Here is an 18,816-nt window from a genome sequence, read left to right as displayed (position 1 = left end):
TCAAAATGGAACAATGCACGCACCTGGAGATTACGCAATAGTTTCGACGGAGGACACCTGGTAAATGTAGTCTCTTATGGTCAATTTTCCAATGATATGCCTACAAATACATCACAGTGCAGCAAACACATTGGGGAAAAGACAGAAAGTGTAGACTCATTCCTTGCGCATTCACAGCCATATAAGGAGACATTGGAACACAGCGCCTCAAAAATCTGGCTCACTTCCTGTATGAAATTTCATCTTGGTTTCGCCTGTAGCATTAGTTCTGTGGCACTCACACACAATATCCTTGCAGTTTTGGAAATGTCAGATTGTTTTCTGTCCAAAGCTGTCAATTATATGCATAGTCGAGCATCTTTCCGTGATAAAATATCTTGTTTAAAAAGGGTAACGTTTTTCATCGAAAAAGGAAATACTTCCCCCTAGAGGTTCAAGAGGTTAATGTACACAAGAGCCAAGCCCTACTATATAATCAAACCCCACAGCAAGAGCTGAAGAGCAGGTATAACTTCCAGTGGACCTCTTCATCCATTAAATATCTTGATGTAAATCTTCTAAAAGTTACACCCAAACTTGATGACAAGAATTGCGTTTCCATCAACAAGAAAATATCTGATGATCTGGACATGTGGAATTCACTTCTTGGGTGCTCTGGATAAGAGCATCTGCTAAATGACTTAAATGTAAATGTAAATGTAAAGTGTCTGAATTACAGCTGTATCTAGGAAGAATTAAACTTGGTTAAGCTTTTCTAGTGTGTCCGTTGAGTTATTTTCTCTGAAAAGTAGAACGTAACAGAGAGTATCAAAAAAGTGATTCCAAATCTTTACCTGGGTATTGAAACCTCAAAGAAACACTCTATAATCTATATTAAACTGAAATGTGATTAGGGATATAACATTTAAATAACTGATGAAACATGGTTGAACATATTTACGACTCAATTAAGCTCTACCAACTCAAGGTCTTGGATAGAATTCTGTTGGAAGAATGTTATACGTTTCTTTATTACACCTAAACTGAAATCAAAACAAATTGGCTCCCAACTCCCTTGTTGGAGAGAATGCGGGCTATCAAGGGCGGATCACTCTCATATCTTTTGGCCCTACCCCACAATTGAAGCTTACTGGGGAGAAATAAGATCTAACATTGGAAAAATAATGGGTTTTGACATAGAACAAGCATTAATTTGTATGATGGCGCTGGAGCAAAAGGCAGACGTTTTACGTGCCCCCAACCAATTGTGTTTATTTTTTTTATCTGCATTGTTTGTAACTTATTTTTACTATTTTTGTAGATAATGTTGCCGCTATCGTCTCTTATGACCGAAAATAACTTCTAGACATCAGGACTGCGATTACTCACCACAGACTAGCAGAATCCTTTTTTTTATTTCATAACTTTGACGAGCACGAGGAGGAGGATATCAAATCAAATCAAATTGTATTTGTCACATACACATGGTTAGCAGATGTTAAATGTGAGTGTAGCGAAATGCTTGTGCTTCTAGTTCCGACAATGCAGTGATAACCAACAAGTAATCTAACTAACAATTCCAAAACTACTGTCTTATACACAGTGTAAGGGGATAAGGAACATGTACATAAGGATATATGAATGAGTGATGGTACAGAGCAGCATACAGTAGATGGTATCGAGTACAGTATATACATATGAGATGAGTGTGTAGACAAAGTAAACAAAGTGGCATAGTTAAAGTGGCTAGTGATACATGTGTTACATAAGGATGCAGTCGATGATGTAGAGTACAGTATATACATATGCATATGAGATGAATAATGTAGGGTAAGTAACATTATATAAGGTAGCATTGTTTAAAGTGACTAGTGATATATTTACATCATTTCCCATCAATTCCCATTATTAAAATGGCTGGAGTTGGGTCAGTGTCAATGACAGTGTGTTGGCAGCAGCCACTCAATGTTAGTGGTGGCTGTTTAACAGTCTGATGGCCTTGAGATAGAAGCTGTTTTTCAGTCTCTCGGTCCCAGCTTTGATGCACCTGTACTGACCTCGCCTTCTGGATGATAGCGGGGTGAACAGGCAGTGGTTCGGGTGGTTGATGTCCTTGATGATCTTTATGGCCTTCCTGTAACAACGGGTGGTGTAGGTGCCCTGGAGGGCAGGTAGTTTGCCCCCGGTGATGCGTTGTGCAGTCCTCACTACCCTCTGGAGAGCCTTACGGTTGAGGGCGGAGCAGTTGCCGTACCAGGCGGTGATACAGCCCGCCAGGATGCTCTCGATTGTGCATCTGTAGAAGTTTGTGAGTGCTTTTGGTGACAAGCCGAATTTCTTCAGCCTCCTGAGGTTGAATAGGCGCTGCTGCGCCTTCTTCATGACGCTGTCAGTGTGAGTGGACCAATTCAGTTTGTCTGTGATGTGTATGCCGAGGAACTTAAAACTAGCTACCCTCTCCACTACTGTTCCATCGATGTGGATAGGGGGGTGTTCCCTCTGCTGTTTCCTGAAGTCCACATATGGCTCCCTTGGGAACAGGCTTCGACCCCAGTGATCTGCGTGAAGAGGAGGCGGAGGAAGAGAGGCTGGAGAACGGGCTGCCTTCAGAGAAGTCGGAGGCAATCGAATAAACCCCCACTCCTGTCAATTCTGCTAGCAAACATGCAATCTTTGAACAATAAAATGAACCAGTTATTGGGAAGCTTAAACTACCAATTGGAGATTAAAAACTGTAATATCGTGTGCATCACAGAGTCATGGCAGAGCGTTGACAATATCAAAATAATGCTGGCTGGTTATATGATGTACCGGCAGGATATAACAGCTGCGTCTGGTAAGATAAGGGGCGGTGGTCTAGGTATTTTTGTAAACAACAACTGGTGCACAATATCTAAGGAAGTCTCGAGCTATAGCTCGCCTGAGGTAGAGTTTCTCATGATATGCTGCAGAACTCACTACATACCGAGAGAGTTTTCATCTACATTTAACATTTACATTTAAGTCATTTAGCAGACGCTCTTATCCAGAGCGACTTACAAATTGGTGCATTCACCTTATGACATCCAGTGGGACAGTCACTTAACAATAGTGCATCTAAAACTTAGGGGGGTGGGGTGAGAGGGATTACTTAACCTATCCTAGGTATTCCTTAAAGAGGTGGGGTTTCAGGTGTCTCCGGAAGGTGGTGATTGACTCCGCTGTCCTGGCGTCGTGAGGGAGTTTGTTCCACCATTGGGGGGCCAGGGCAGCGAACAGTTTTGACTGGGCTGAGCGGGAGCTGTACTTCCTCAGTGGTAGGGAGGCGAGCAGGCCAGAGGTGGATGAACGCAGTGCCCTTGTTTGGGTGTAGGGCCTGATCAGAGCCTGGAGGTACTGAGGTGCCGTTCCCCTCACAGCTCCGTAGGCAAGCACCATGGTCTTGTAGCGGATGCGAGCTTCAACTGGAAGCCAGTGGAGAGAACGGAGGAGCGGGGTGACGTGAGAGAACTTGGGAAGGTTGAACACCAGACGGGCTGCGGCGTTCTGGATGAGTTGAAGGGGTTTAATGGCACAGGCAGGGAGCCCAGCCAACAGCGAGTTGCAGTAATCCAGACGGGAGATGACAAGTGCCTGGATCAGGACCTGCGCCGCTTCCTGTGTGAGGCAGGGTCGTACTCTGCGGATGTTGTAGAGCATGAACCTACAGGAACGGGCCACCGCCTTGATGTTAGTTGAGAACGACAGGGTGTTGTCCAGGATCACGCCAAGGTTCTTGGCGCTCTGGGAGGAGGACACAATGGAGTTGTCGACCGTGATGGCGAGATCATGGAACGGGCAGTCCTTCCCCGGGAGGAAGAGCAGCTCCGTCTTGCCGAGGTTCAGCTTGAGGTGGTGATCCGTCATCCACACTGATATGTCTGCCAGACATGCAGAGATGCGATTCGCCACCTGGTCATCAGAAGGGGAAAGGAGAAGATTAATTGTGTGTCGTCTGCATAGCAATGATAAGAGAGACCATGTGAGGTTATGACAGAGCCAAGTGACTTGGTGTATAGCGAGAATAGGAGAGGGCCAAGAACAGAGCCCTGGGGGACACCAGTGGTGAGAGCGCGTGGTGAGGAGACAGATTCTCGCCACGCCACCTGGTAGGAGCGACCTGTCAGGTAGGACGCAATCCAAGCGTGGGCCGCGCCGGAGATGCCCAACTCGGAGAGGGTGGAGAGGAGGATCTGATGGTTCACAGTATCGAAGGCAGCCGATAGATCTAGAAGGATGAGAGCAGAGGAGAGAGAGTTAGCTTTAGCAGTGCGGAGCGCCTCCGTGATACAGAGGAGAGCAGTCTCAGTTGAATGACTAGTCTTGAAACCTGACTGATTTGGATCAAGAAGGTCATTCAGAGAGAGATAGCGGGAGAGCTGGCCAAGGACGGCACGTTCAAGAGTTTTGGAGAGAAAAGAAAGAAGGGATACTGGTCTGTAATTGTTGACATCGGAGGGATCGAGTGTAGGTTTTTTCAGAAGGGGTGCAACTCTCGCTCTCTTGAAGACGGAAGGGACGTAGCCAACGGTCAGGGATGAGTTGATGAGCGAGGTGAGGTAAGGGAGAAGGTCTCCGGAAATGGTCTGGAGAAGAGAGGAGGGGATAGGGTCAAGCGGGCAGGTTGTTGGGCGGCCGGCCGTCACAAGACGCGAGATTTCATCTGGAGAGAGAGGGGAGAAAGAGGTCAGAGCACAGGGTAGGGCAGTGTGAGCAGAACCAGCGGTGTCGTTTGACTTAGCAAACGAGGATCGGATGTCGTCGACCTTCTTTTCAAAATGGTTGACGAAGTCATCTGCAGAGAGGGAGGAGGGGGGGAGGGGGCGGAGGATTCAGGAGGGAGGAGAAGGTGGCAAAGAGCTTCCTAGGGTTAGAGGCAGATGCTTGGAATTTAGCGTGGTAGAAAGTGGCTTTAGCAGCAGAGACAGAGGAGGAAAATGTAGAGAGGAGGGAGTGAAAGGATGCCAGGTCCGCAGGGAGGCGAGTTTTCCTCCATTTCCGCTCGGCTGCCCGGAGCCCTGTTCTGTGAGCTCGCAATGAGTCATCGAGCCACGGAGCGGGAGGGGAGGACCGAGCCGGCCTGGAGGATAGGGGACATAGAGAGTCAAGGGATGCAGAGAGGGAGGAGAGGAGGGTTGAGGAGGCAGAATCAGGAGATAGGTGGGAGAAGGTTTGAGCGGAGGGAAGAGATGATAGGATGGAAGAGGAGAGAGTAGCGGGGGAGAGAGAGCGAAGGTTGGGACGGCGCGATACCATCCGAGTAGGGGCAGTGTGGGAGGTGTTGGATGAGAGCGAGAGGGAAAAGGATACAAGGCAGTGGTCGGAGACTTGGAGGGGAGTTGCAGTGAGGTTAGTGGAAGAACAGCATCTAGTAAAGATGAGGTCGAGCGTATTGCCTGCCTTGTGAGTAGGGGGGAAGGTGAGAGGGTGAGGTCAAAAGAGGAGAGGAGTGGAAAGAAGGAGGCAGAGAGGAAAGAGTCAAAGGTAGACGTGGGGAGGTTAAAGTCGCCCAGAACTGTGAGAGGTGAGCCGTCCTCAGGAAAGGAGCTTATCAAGGCATCAAGCTCATTGATGAACTCTCCGAGGGAACCTGGAGGGCGATAAATGATAAGGATGTTAAGCTTGAAAGGGCTAGTAACTGTGACAGCATGGAATTCAAAGGAGGCGATAGACAGATGGGTAAGGGGAGAAAGAGAGAATGACCACTTGGGAGAGATGAGGATCCCGGTGCCACCACCCCGCTGACCAGATGCTCTCGGGGTGTGCGAGAACACGTGGGCGGACGAAGAGAGAGCAGTAGGAGTAGCAGTGTTGTCTGTGGTGATCCATGTTTCCGTCAGTGCCAAGAAGTCGAGGGACTGGAGGGAGGCATAGGCTGAGATGAACTCTGCCTTGTTGACCGCAGATTGGCAGTTCCAGAGGCTACCGGAGACCTGGAACTCCACGTGGGTCGTGCGCGCTGGGACCACCAGAGTAGGGTGGCCGCGGCCACGCGGTGAGGAGCGTTATTTACATACCACAACAGTCAGAGGCTGGCACTAAGATAGCATTGAATGAGCTGCATTCCGCCATAAGCAAAAAAGAAAACGCTCACCCAGAAGCTTCCATTAGCAGTGGACTTTAATGCAAGGAACCTTAAATCAGTTTTACCAAATTTCTATAAGCATATTAAATGTGCAACCAGAGGGAAAATAACTCTGGACCACCTACACTCCACACACAGAGATGAATACAAAGCTTTCCCTCACCCTCCATTTGGCAAATCTGACCATAATTCCATCCTCCTGATACCATGCTAGGCTACAGGACTGTTTAGCTAGCACAGACTGGAAAATGTTCCACGATTCCTCCAATGGCATGAGGATTACACCACATCTGTCATTGGCTACATCAAAAAGTGCATCGATGATGTCGTCCCCAACAGTGACCGTATGTACATACCCCAAGCAGAAGCCATGAATTACAGGCAGCATCCACACTGAGCTAAAGGCTAGAGCTGCCGCTTTCAAGGAGCGGGACTCTAATCGGAAGTTTATAAGAAATCCCGCTATGCCCTCCGATGAACGATCAAACAGCTAAAGTCTCAATACAGGACTAAGATCCAGTCAATACAGGACTAAGATTCACCTTTATTTAACCAGGTAGGCTAGTTGAGAACCAGTTCTTATTTCTAACTGCGACTTGGCCAAGATAAAGCAAAGCAGTGTGACACAGACAAAAACACACAGTTACACATGGAGTAAACAATAAACACAGCCAATAACACAAACAAGTCAATGACACAGTAGAACAAAGTAGAGAAAGTCTATATACAGTGTGTGCAAAAGGCATGAGGAGGTAGGTAATTAAATAGGCCATAGGAGTGAATAATTACAATTTAGCAGATTAACACTGGGAGTTATAAATGAGCAGATGATGATGTGCAAATAGAGGTGCTGGTGTGCAAAAGAGCAGAAATGTAAATAAGGAAGGAGAGTTTACAGTCTTGGCCAGACACCTAGGTATTTATAGTTGTCCACATATTCTAGGTCGTAACCATCCAGGGTGATGATGCTAGTCAGGCGGTCGGGTGCGGGCAGTGAACGGTTGAAAAGCATGCATTTGGTTTTACTAGCGTTTAAGAGTAGTTTGAGGCCACGGAAGGTGTGTTGTATGGCATTGAAGCTTGTTTGGAGATTAGTTAGCACAGTGTCCAAAGAAGGGCCAGAAGTATACAGAATGGTGTCGTCTGTGTAGACGTGGATCAGGGAATCGCCCGCAGCAAGAGCGACATCATTGATATATACAGAGAAAAGAGTTGGCCCAAGAATTGAACCCTGTGGTACCCCATAGAGACTGCCAGAGGCCCGGACAATATGCTCTCCGATTTGAAACACTGAACTCCGTCTGCAAAGTAGTTGGTGAACCAGGCGAGGCAGTCGTCAGAAAAACCAAGGCTATTGAGTCTGCCGATAAGAATACGGTGATTGACAGAGTTTTAAGCCTCGGCCAGGTCGATGAAGACGGCTGCACAGTACTGTCTTTTATCGATGGAGGTTATGATATTGTTTAGTACCTTGAGCGTGGCTGAGGTGCACCCGTGAGCGGCTCGGAAACACATCGGAGAAGGTACAGTTGGATTCGAAATGGTCAGTGATCTGTTTATTAACTTGGCTTTTGAAGACTTTAGATAGGCAGGGCAGGATGGATATACTGTAGGTCTGTAACAGTTTGGGTCTGGGGTGTAACCCCCCTTTGAAGAGGGGGAACACCGTGGAAGCTTCCCAATCTTTAGGGATCTCGGACGATATGAAAGAGAGGTTGAACAGGCTGGTAGTAGGGGTTGCAACAATTGCGGCAGATAGTTTTAGAGAGGGTCCAGATTGTCTAGCCCATCTGATTTTTACTGGTCCAGGCTGTGCAGCTCTTTCAGAACATCTGCAGTCTGGATATGGGTGAAGAAGGGAGCTGGGGAGGCTTGGGCGAGTAGCTGCGGGGGGGAGGGGGGGGGAGCTGTTGGCAGGGATTGGAATAGCCAGGAGGAAGGCATGGCCAGCCGTTGAGAAATGCTTATTGAAATTGTCGATTATCATGAATTTATCAGTGGTGACCGTGTTACCTAGCCTCAGTGCAGTGGGCAGCTGCACTTTGCAGTGTCCAATAACTTTTGGAGTTAGAGCTACAGGATGTGAATTTCTGCTTGAAAAAGCTAGCCTTTGCTTTCCTGACTGACTTCATGTATTGGTTCCTGACTTCCCTGAACAGTTGAATACCGTGGGGACTATTCGATGCTATGGCAGCCCGCCACAGGATGTTTTTGTGCTGGTCAAGGGCAGTCAGTTCTGGAGTGAACCAAGGGCTATATCTGTTCTTAGATCTGCGTGTTTTGAATGGGGCATGCTTATCTAAGATGGTGAGGAAATTACTTTTAAAGAATGACCAGGCATCCTCGACTGACGGGATGAGGTCAATATCCTTCCAGGATACACGGGCCAGGTCATTTAGAAAGGCCTGCTCGCATAAGTGTTTTAGGGAGCGTTTGACAGTGATGAGGGTTGGTCGTTTGACCACCTTGGAGGTGTATTTGGAGGGCAAGTTGGCCAGCATAATGTCTATGAGGGTGTCCATGTTTACGGATTTAGAGTTGTACCTGGTGGGTTCCTTGATGATTTGTGTGAGATTGAGGGGATCTAGCTTAGATTGTAGGACTGCTGGGGTGTTAAGCATATCCCAGTTTAGGTCACCTAACAGAACAAATTCTGAACCTAGATGGGGGGGCGATCAATTCACAAATGGTGTTCAGGGCACAGCTGGGTGCGGAGGGGGGTCGATAGCAGGCGGCAACAGTGAGAGACATTTCATAGAGAGGTTAATTTAAAAAAATTGAAGTTCAAACTGTTTGGGTATAGACCTGGAAAGTATGACAGAACTTTGCAGGCTAACTCCTCCCCCTTTGGCAGTTCTATCTTGACGGAAAATGTTGTAGCTGGGTATGGAAATCTCAGAATTGTTGGCTTTTAGACAGGTCAACATTCACAAGTTCGTAGGGCAACAAGGATTACCAGAACATGTACTGTGAGCATGCGCTGACCAACTAGCAAGTGTCTTCACTGACATTTTCAAACCTCTCCCTGTCCGAGTCTGTAATACAAACTTGTTTTAAGCAGACCACCATAGTGCCTGTGCCGAAGACCACTAAGGTAACCTGCCTAAATGACTACCGACCCGTAGCACTGACTTCTGTAGCCACGAAGTGCATAGAAAGGCTGGTCATGGCTCACATCAACACCATCATCCCAGAAACCCAAGACCCACCACAATTTGCATACCGCCCCAACAGATCCAAAGATGATGCAGTCTCTATTGCACTTCCCACCTGGACAAAAGGAACACCTATGTGAGAATGCTATTCATTCACTACGGCTCAGCGTTCAACACCATAGTGTTTCAAAGCTCATCAAAAAGCTCCTGGACTTCGTGATGGGCCTCCCCCAAGAGGTAAGCGTAGGTAACAACACATCCGCCCAGCTGATCCTCAACACAGGGGCCCCTCAGGGGTGCGTGCTTAGCCCCCTCTTGTACTCCCTGTTCACTCATGACTGACCAGCCAGGCACGACTCCAACACCATCATTAAATTTTCCGTTGACACAGCAGCGGTAGGCCTGATCACCGACAACAATGAGACAGCCTTTCGGGAGGAGGTCAGAGACCTGGCCGTATGGTGCCGGGACAACAACTTCTCCCGCAACGTGATCAAGACAAAGGAGATGATTGTGGAGTACAGGCAAAAGAGTACCGAGCATGCCCTCATTCTCATCGACCGGGCTGTAGTGGAGCAGGTGGAGAGCTTCAAGTTACTTGGTGTCCACATCACCATCAAAATAACATTGTCCAAGCACACCATGACAGTCGTGAAGCTGGCACAACAAAGCCTATTCCCCCTCAGGAGAATGAAAAGATTTGGCATGGGTCGTCAGATCCTCAAAAGGTTCATCACTGCCTGGAATGGCAACTGCTTAGCCTTGGCCCCACTACAGAAGGTAGTGCGTTCGGCCCAGTACATCACTGGGCCAAGCTTCCTGCCATCCAGGACCTCTATACCAGGCGGTGTCAGAGAAAGGCCCTACAATTTGTCAAAGACTCCAGCCACCCTAGTCATAAACTGTTCTCTCTGCTACCACAGGGTAAGCGGTACCAGAGCGCCTAGTCTAGGTCCAAGAGGCTTCTAAACAGCTTCTACCCCCAAGCCATAAGACTCCTGAACATCTAGTCAAATGGCTACCCAGACTATTTGCATTGCCCACCCTCCACCACTACCCTCTCCACACCACTGCCACGCTCTGTTGTCATCTATGCATTGTCACTTTAATGAACTCTACCTACATGTACGTACTACCTCAACTAACCGGTGTCCCCGCACATTGACTCTGTACCGGCACCCCCCTGTAGATGTTATTTTTTACTGCTGCTCTTTAATTACATGTTACTTTTTACATTTTTTGAAACTGCACTGTTGGTTTGGGGCTCCTAAGTAAGCATTTCACTGTAAGGTCTACACCTGTTGTATTCGGCACATGTGACTACTAAAATGTAATTTGATTTTGAATTTCTTAGTATTTCGGTGAAATATCTGAAAACTTTTACAATAGAGACAAATACCTGTTGAAGGTCCTACTGGCAGCTGTAAAAAGGCTATCACTAGGATATGGCGATAAAAACATAGATGTGAAGTACAGTTTTGCTACCTCTGTAGTCAAACAATTTTGTATAAATCGGAAATTAGCTAGGTTGAATTTGGTTATTTGAATGACCTTTTTCAAATTATTTTTAAAAGAGAGGTTGGAATCAAGTATGATGCCAAGGTACTTAAAATCAGATACCACCTCGCGCTTCTCCCCTGACACATAGACATCTGGCTCAGTAGCATCTGTTGCTCTCTTTGTGAAAAACATACAAACAGTTTTTTTCACATTGAGATGGAAACACGAGTCACTGAGCCACTTTGTAACCTGGACCATTACAGTAGTGAGTTAATATAATAATAATAATAATAATAATAATAGTTCTTGTGCAGCTTGTTGTTTGCTCTTTGCATGCTCATATATCACTGTATCATCTGCATACATTTGAACTTCATACCTAGTACAGACAGAAGGCAGTTCATTAATGTACAGGCTGAACAGGGGGGCCCACAGTATTGACCCATGGGGCACGCCCACATCATAGTTAAGAGTGGGCGACACTGAGTTCTGCCTTCAAGGTATGATTTCATCCATCTCAAGGCATCAGGAGAAAAGTTTAAGTTGGACAATTTTCTGATGAGAATCTCATGGTTAACAGTATCAAAAGCCTTCCTTAAGTCCAGAAACACAGCCACAACAATGCCTCCTTTGTCCATCTAGGACTTCACATTTTCCAGATGAAAGCAGTTGGCCATTTCTGTGGAGTGTTTCGCTCTGAAGCCAAACTGCATTGAGTGTAATATGAAGGGGCTGTTGTTGAGGTGGACAATCAGTTGTTCTGTTACACACTTTTCAACAACCTTTGACACCACAGGTAGTAAGTATACTAATGGGCCTGTAGTTACTCAAGTCAGCATGGTCGCCTGATTTAACGATGGCCGTTATTATGGCCGACTTCCATATCCTTGGAAACACCCCGAGACCAATAGATGTGTTAGTGACCTTAGTAATGGGGCCAATGAGTGACTCTTGTAGTTTTTAAGAAACGTAGAGTCCAGCCCAAACACATCTTTGGCTTTAGAGTTCTTTAGTGAGCTAATCACGTTGTTCACCTTTGACTCAGGAACCTCCCTTATGATGAAAACAGGTTGAGCGTCATTCACTAGCACTGAGCCGAAGAAACCAGTGGAGGGGTTCTGTGTCAGTACCCTGACAGAGTCAATAAAGTAGGAATTGAAGGCTATTGCTATTTCGACTGCATCCTGTGTTAGATTGTTATTCACTATGATGTCTAGTCTTTTTGCAGTGTTACTATGGTCTTTCCCTATTAACTTTTGTAGATTCTCCCAGATCAATTTAGAATGTCCCTTTGCTTCACCAATTATGTTAATAAAAAGGTTTGGTAACTGATGCCTACAAAAAAAAAATCTTTGCAGTTGTCTTTAGCAAACATTTTTTTTACATTTAGGGGGTAGATCAGCTTTAATAGTGCAGATAGATTACCATCTATCTGTAATGTAATTGTCTGCCTCATGTCCAATCCTCCATATATTTTGGGGATAAAAATATATCCATACAGTACCAGTCAAAAGTTTGGACACCTACTCATTCAAGGATTTTTCTTTATTTTCACTATATTCTACATTGTACAATAATATTGAAGACATCACAACTATTAAATAATACATATGAAATCATGTAAAAACCAAAAAAGTCTAAAACACATAAAAATATGTTATATTTTTGAGATTCTTCAAAGTAGCCACCTTGATGACAGCTTTGCACACTTTTGGCATTCTCTCAACCAGCTTCACCTGGTATGCTTTTCCAACCGCCTTGAAGGAGTTCCCACATATGCTGAGCACTTTTTAGCTGCTTGTCTTTCACTCTGTGGTCCAACTCATCCAAAACCATCTCAATTGGGTTGAGGTCGGGTGATTGTGGTGGCCAGGTCATCTGATGCAGCACTCTATCACTCTCACTCTCCATGGTCAAATAGTCCTTACACAGCCTGTAGGTATATTTTGGGTCATTGTCCTGTTAAAAAATCACAGACAGCGTCAGCAGCAAAGCACCCCCACACCATCACACCTCCTCCTCCATGCTTCACGGTGGGAACTGCACATCCATTCACCTACACTGCGTCTCACAAAAACATGGTGGTTGGAACCAAATCTCAAATTTGGATACATCAGACCAAAGGACAAATTTCCACCGGTCTAATGTCCATTGCTTGTGTTTCTTGTCCCAAGCAAGTCTCTTCTTATTATTGGTGTCCTTTAGTAGCGGTTTCTTTGCAGAAATTTGACCATGAATGCCTGATTCACGCAGTCTCCTCTGAACAGTTGATGTTGAGATGTGTTTGTTACCTGAACTCTGTGAGGCACTTATTTGGGCTGCAATCTGAGCTGCAGATAACTCTAAGTAACTTATCCTCTGCAGCAGAGGTAACTCTGGATCTTCCTTTCTTGTGGCAGTTTTGTCATAGAGCTTGATGGTTTTTGCGACTGCAATGAAATCCTACGCATTGACTGACCTTCATGTTTAAAAGTAATGATGGACTATCGTTTCTCTTTGCTTATTTGAGCTGTTCTTGATATGGATTTGGTCTTTTGTATCATCTGTATACCTTCTCGACCTTGTCACAATACAACTGATTTGCTCAAACCCATAAAGAAGTAAAGAAATTCGACAAATTAATTTTAAGAACAAATTCTTATTTACAATGACGGCTTACTCCGGCCAAACCCGGATGACGCTGGGCAAATTGTACGCCGCCCTATGGGACTCCCAATCACATGTGATACAGCCTGGATACAACATTCTAAACAGTAATGCAATAGTTCATTGGATCACTTTGCATGCTCAAAATCTAAATTGCGCCTATAATCCTCAGTCATATAAAAAAATGTACTACTATTTTACCCTTATTTTAACAGGTAAGTTGACTGAGAACACGTTCTCATATCTTCTTTGGGGTAGGGGTCAGTATTGGGTATCTTGGATGAAAAACGTGCCCAAATGAAGCTGCCTGCTACTCAGCTGTAAAAGCTAGAATATGCATATAATTAGTACATTTGGATAGAAAACACTCTGACGTTTCTAAAACTGTTTGAATTATGTCTGTGAGTATAACAGAACTCATATGGCAGGCAAAAACTCGAGAAAAAAATCCACCAGGAAGTGGGAAATCTGAGGTTTGTAGTTTTTCAACTCAGCCCCCATTGAAGATACAGTGGGATATTAGTTATGTTTCACTTCCCAAGGCTTCACTAGATGTCAACAGTATTTAGAACCTGTTTTAAGGATTCTTCTCTAAAGGAGGGGCTCATAAGAGCTCTTTGAGTGTGTGGTCTGGCAGAGTGCCACAGAAAGGTAGCTACGTTCCACTTCATTTGTACAGACAAAGGAAATATCCGGTTGGAACATTAATGAAGTTTTATGTTAAAAACATCCTAAAGATTGATTCCATACTTAGTTTGTTTCCACGGGCTGTAATGGAACTTTTTGAACTTTTCGTCCGACGTTCAGCGCGACCTGAACGAGCTTTTGGATTTGTTTACCAAATGCCCTAACAAAAGAAGATATTTGGAGATAACTGATGGACATTATCGAACAAATCAAACATTTATGATGGAACCAGGATTCCTGGGAGTGCATTCTGATGTAGATCATCAAAGTTAAGTGAATATTTAAAATGCTTTTTCTGAGTAATGTTGACTACACAATATGGCGGGTATCTTTTTGGCTGCTTTGTTGTCTAAAGGCTGTACTCAGATTATTGCATGGTTTGCTTTCTCCGTGAAGTTTATTTTAAATCTGACACAGCGGTTGCAATTAAGGAGAAATTTATCTGAAGTTCTATGCATAATAGTCGTATCTTTATCAATGTTTATCATGAGTATTTCTGCAATTTGATGTGGCTCTCTTCACTTTCACCACATGTTTTAGAACTACTGAACGTAACGCTCCAATGTAAATTCTGATTTTCTTATATAAATCTGAACTTTATCAAACAAAACACACATGAAGTCTTGTGAGTGTCATCTGATGAAGATCATCAAATTTTAGTGATTCATTTAATCTCTTTGTGCTTTTTGTGACTCCTCTCTGGCTAGAAAAATGGCTGTGTTTTTTTTGGCTTGGTGGTGACCTAACATAACCGTTTGTGGTGCTTTCACAGTAAATCCTTTTTGAAATCGGACACTCTGGCTGGATTAACGAGAATTTTATCTTTAAAATGGTGTCAAATACTTTGTATGCTTGAGGAATTTTAATTATGAGATTTTTGTTCTTTTGAATTTGGTGGCCTGCACTTTCACTGGCTGTTGCGGGGAACCCCTAGACAGGGTATACAGCAACAACCTGGGGAACAGTTCCAGGGGAGGAGGGATGAATGATCTCTCGTCTGCGCCTGGGCTACGGCCATGTGACATGTTTCGACAAACTTTACCAGTGCTATTAGGATGTATTCGTCTGCCTGTTGTGACCGCTATTGAGCCAGTGGATTACTCAACAAAACACACCAACAAAATTGAGGTTTTGGGACATAAAGAGGAATTTTATCGAATAAAACAAAAAAATGGTGTAATGGGAACACTTGTAAGTGCAATCAGATGAAGGTCATCAAAGGTATGTGATTCATTTTATCGCTATTTCTGACTTTTGTGACTCCTCAACTTGGCTTGAAAATGTTTGTATGCTTTTGTAAGCGGGTTGCTGTCCTCAAATAATCGCATGGTGTGCTTTTGCCTTAAAGCCTTTTTGAAAGCTGACACAGCGGCTGGATTAACAAGAAGTTAAGCTTTACTTTGATGTTTAAAACCTGTTAGGGATAGGGGGCAGCATTTTCATTTTGGATGAATTGCATGCCCATAGTGAACTCTGTCCTAGATGCTAATACATGCATATTATTATTACTATTGGATAGAAAACACTCTGAAGTTTCTAATACTGTTTGAATTATGTCTGTGAGTATAACAGAACTCATAGGGCAGGCAAATTTCTAAACAGAAAGATACATTCTTGGGCTGGTTGAATTTCAAGTCATCGCATATTCACATCCAAACAAGATATGGATATGTTTGCACTTCCTACGCCTTCCACTAGATGTCAACAGTCAGTAGAACGTGGAATGAAGCCTCTAGTGTGATGTATGACCAGATGGAAGGGGATTGAGTCAGTGGTCTGTCAGAATGCCAGTTCCTGGTTGCGCACATTACTGTTGATATCGCCTGCGTTCCATGACTCTGTAGACAAAAATGAATGCTCCGGTTGGAACGTTATTGGATATATATGAAAATAACATCCTGAAGATTGATTCTCTACTTAGTTTTGACCAGTTTATTCGACCTGGAATATCACTTTTTGAAGTTTTCGTCCGAGTTTGCCTGGACCAGTGCCAGCTTTTGGACATGTGAACTAACCGTGCTAGCAAAAGCAGCTAATTGGACACTAGTAATGGACATTATGGAACAAAACAACGATTTATTGTGGAACTTGGACTCCTTGCACTGCATTCTGATGAAAGATCACTGCATTCTGATGAAAGGTAAGCGAATATTTATGATGTAATTTCGTATTTCTGTTGACTCCAACATGGCGGATAAATATTATACGTCTTAGCGCCCTTTTAGATTATTGCTTTTTTCGTAAAGTTTTTTAAAAGTCTGACACAGCGGTTGCATTAAAATAACCAGTGTATCTTTAATTATATGTAAAACATGTGTCTTTCGTCAAAGTTTATGATGAGTATTTCTGCTATCTGGCGTAGCTCTCTGTTATTCGGATATTTTGGAGACATTTCTGAACAGGGTGTCAATGTAAACCGAGATTTGTGGATATAAATATGCATATTATCGAACAAAACATAAATGTATTGTGTAACATATGAGTGTCATCTGATGAAGATTATCAAAGCTTAGTGATTCATTTTATCTCTAATTCTGGAGGACAAAGAATGCTGAGTTGCATCCAAAGAACACCATACCTACTGTGAAGCATGGGGGTGGAAACATCATGCTTTGGGGCTGTCTTTCTGCAAAGGGACCAGGACGACTGATCCATGTAAAGGAAAGAATGGGGCCATGTATCGTGAGATTGTGAGTGAAAACCTCCTTCCATCAGCAAGGGCATTAAAGATGAAATGTGGCTGGGTCTTTCAGCATGACAATGATCCCAAACACACCGCCCGGGCAACGAAGGAGTGGCTTCGTAAGAAGCATTTCAAGGTCCTGGAGTGGCCTAGCCAGTCTCCAGATCTCAACCCCATAGAAAATCTTTGGAGGGAGTTGAAAGTCCGTGTTGCCCAGCAACAGCCCCAAAACATCACTGCTCTAAAGGAGATCTGCATGGAGGAATGGGCCAAAATACCAGCAACAGTGTGTGAAAACCTTGTGAAGACTTACAGAAAATGTTTGACCTCTGTCATTGCCATTAAAGGGTATATAACAAAGTATTGAGATAAACTTTTATTATTGACGAAATACTTATTGTCCACCATAATTAGCAAAGAAATTCATTAAAAATCCTACAATGTGATTTTCTGGATTTTTTTTTCTAATTTTGTCAGTCATAGTTGAAGTGTACCTATGATGAAAATTACAGGCCTCTCTCATCTTTTTAAGTGGGAGAACTTGCACAATTGGTGGCTGACTAAATACTTTTTGCCACACTGTATATGTTGTGTTTTCGCTGTAAAATATGTAATAAAATCGGACACGATGGGTAGATTAAAAATATGTTTATCTTTCATTTGCTGTATTGGACTTGTTAATGTGTGAAAGTTAAATATTTAGAAATATAGATTTTTGAATTTCCCGCGCTGCCTTTTCAGCGGAATGTTGGGGGGTTCCGTTAGCGGAACGTGTGTCCTAGACAGGTTTTAACCCTTGTATTTTTATGAATGTTAAATATTTATAATACTGTAATTTCAATTTCGCACTCTACAATTTCACCGGATGTTGTTGAGGTGTGCCACTAGTGGGACGCCTATCCTAAAAAGGTTTGAAGGCATTGAACAAATCCAAATAAGAGACAGCTAGATACACTACTTCAAAATACTAGCTAACTAATAAAACATTGCTGTAGCCTACACAATACCACAGAATATTTTACCAGACTCACAAAATGTTGTTTTCTTTCTGTGCCACCAAACATTTGCATACTACTAGTAAAGTGAACAGGTTTAACTAACACTGTAACATTATGGAACAACATTATTTACATTAAACAAATGGTTTGCGGGGAGAGGCTATAATGGACACTCCTGGCCTGCAAAATGATGACATATGTTGTGCAGCTGAGAGCCGAGCGAACCGAATCATACAGGGCTGTGACAGCAAAGGAGGACACTGTGTCCTGGTGTTCTTGGCATTCCTGCTCTCCCCATTGAGTAGACTGTATCACAGTGACATCTGGATGGCTACCACTATTAGTTATTTGTTGTGTAGGCTGGTATCCTACTTTAAATATAATCCTGGGAGGGAAAACAATTGTCCATGTTACTAGCTACTGCGAGCGACACTGATTTACAGCTTCCCAGTTGCAAACACCTTAGGTTGGCAGGCATCTCGATACAATACCGGCGGAGTAGTCATTCATTCATTGGGTTTAGCGGCTCACAAGTAGTTTAACGGTCCATGGCGTGGATTATGTGTAAAATACAGCCGATCTATCTGAAGAAAACATTGTGCCGCTAAAAAATGCGGGTAATAACTTTTGAACTGCTAGAAACAGAACATTTTCTCTGTAGTAATGGTGAAAACACAGCATCACGAATCTGCACTCAGTTTATTCTCTATGGCACTCAGAGGCTGCGGTGTACCTAAAAGCCCATCATCACAACAAATATTATCTGGGTGATTTTCTTCTTGGTCGCACAGCAAGACATTTACGAACAATTTAGAGCAGACCAAAATGGCTTGCATCAACTTGAGCTAGCTAACTGAATAGCTAGCGAACTTTAGCCAGCTATCTACCTTGGTTAGCTAAGAAAATATGCAGTAATTCAACGTTGTCTAGCAATAAACATACTTATAAACAAGTCAAGATTCCTACCCAGCAGATGTTGAAAATATTATTCCATTTCACAGCCACTTCAAGAAGATATTTTCTAAAATAGTCTGAGCTTCATATGTCTCACCTGACAGCATGACA

At 43.9% G+C, this 18,816-nt stretch overlaps 1 protein-coding gene across 6 annotated transcripts in view; it reads right to left on the bottom strand.

The window, feature by feature from the left end:
- LOC124039934 (cadherin-related family member 1-like) overlaps positions 1 to 18,816 on the bottom strand; it is a 181,698-nt gene that overhangs the window by 89,276 nt on the left and 73,606 nt on the right. The window lies entirely within an intron of this gene.

This window comes from Oncorhynchus gorbuscha, linkage group LG07 (genome assembly GCF_021184085.1).
Source record: "Oncorhynchus gorbuscha isolate QuinsamMale2020 ecotype Even-year linkage group LG07, OgorEven_v1.0, whole genome shotgun sequence".
Classification (NCBI taxonomy): domain Eukaryota; kingdom Metazoa; phylum Chordata; class Actinopteri; order Salmoniformes; family Salmonidae; genus Oncorhynchus; species Oncorhynchus gorbuscha.
This window is presented reverse-complemented; position numbering and strand designations above follow the sequence as displayed.